Consider the following 1,208-nt stretch of genomic DNA (forward strand, 5'->3'; position numbering starts at 1 on the left):
AGAATATTAGCACTGTAAGCGAGATTAGCGGCAACCACGCTGGCAAAGCGAACGGGCTATAAGCTAATAGTGGACTCGGGGAAATCAAATTAAAACTACTGATAACAAGGCGCTCTGATTGTTTTTGTTGTAGAATACGATTGGGGATATATTCATACTTAATAGAAACGAAAATTATGGTGTATAAAATTGATTTTATGATAAAAAAATAGACAAAGAATTAACTTGATGGAGCTCAAACTCAAAAACTCGGCAGCAACAAACAGGAAGCCACGTTTTAAGGTCCCAGCTGAAGACACTTTTTTTTTTGTCTGGCCTTTGAAGTAGGGATAGTTTGATTTTGTTCTCAGGTTCTCTTGATTTGAGAACCTTTTATAAATGTTTGTTTACTTGTGTGTAAGTTATGTGTGTGTGTTTTATTTTTATCCTGAATTTAGGGCAACAAAGTTGCATTTAAATGTGCTATATAAATAAACAAAGTTGAAGTTGAAGAGGTTATGAAGGATCCTGCCGAAACACAGAAGGCAGCGCAGGAGAGGATGTGCGGGACACTCTGGCTGCAGCTGTGTCAGCACCAGACAACTGTGTGCCTGCTCTTCAAGAGTATGATTACCTGTAAGACAATTTAACAGGTTAAGGCTGCAAATCAGTTCTTGATCTCAGATTGACATTGTTTAAGCTTGTCTATGTTAGCTGGTTAATATGTAAATAGTTAAATTAAATTAAATTCAAGCATTTAGGAGACGCTTTTATCCAAAGCGACTTACAGTACATTCAGGCTATACATTTTTTTTATCAGTATGTGTGTTCCCTGGGAATTGAACCCACAACCTTTGCGCTGCTAACGCAATGCTCTACCACTGAGCCACAGGAACACTAGTTAGGTGTGTGTGGCGCCCACAGGGTGTTGTGATGCGAATCGTGCAGTAGCAGTAGTTAGAGAGCGGTGGAAGTGCATAGCATCTGTGTGCATTCCTCTTGCTTACTGCTCACTGCCAGTGACAGCCCTTGTGATGAAAAAGCAGGTTTTTCAGTTTTACTCACCCCCGATGCATCCTAGGTATATATGATTTTCTTCTTTCAGACGAATCCAGTCTGAGTTATATTAAAAATTGTCTTTGATCTTTCAAGCTCTATCGTTGCACTCAGCGGGTGTTGCATTGCTTCTGTCCAAAAGACGTGAAATAAAAAGCACCCTTCCACAAAAT

The 1,208-nt window shown here is 39.6% G+C and overlaps 1 non-coding gene across 1 annotated transcript; it reads right to left on the bottom strand.

Moving 5' to 3' along the window:
* Positions 1-803: 803 nt before the first annotated feature.
* trnaa-agc (transfer RNA alanine (anticodon AGC)) lies at positions 804-877 on the bottom strand. Its single transcript has one exon. It is a non-coding gene; the product is annotated as a tRNA-Ala (tRNA).
* Between the last annotated feature and the right edge of the window lie 331 nt (positions 878-1,208).

This window comes from Sinocyclocheilus rhinocerous, unplaced genomic scaffold (assembly GCF_001515625.1).
Source record: "Sinocyclocheilus rhinocerous isolate Xijiao unplaced genomic scaffold, SAMN03320098_v1.1 scaffold7083, whole genome shotgun sequence".
Taxonomy (NCBI): domain Eukaryota; kingdom Metazoa; phylum Chordata; class Actinopteri; order Cypriniformes; family Cyprinidae; genus Sinocyclocheilus; species Sinocyclocheilus rhinocerous.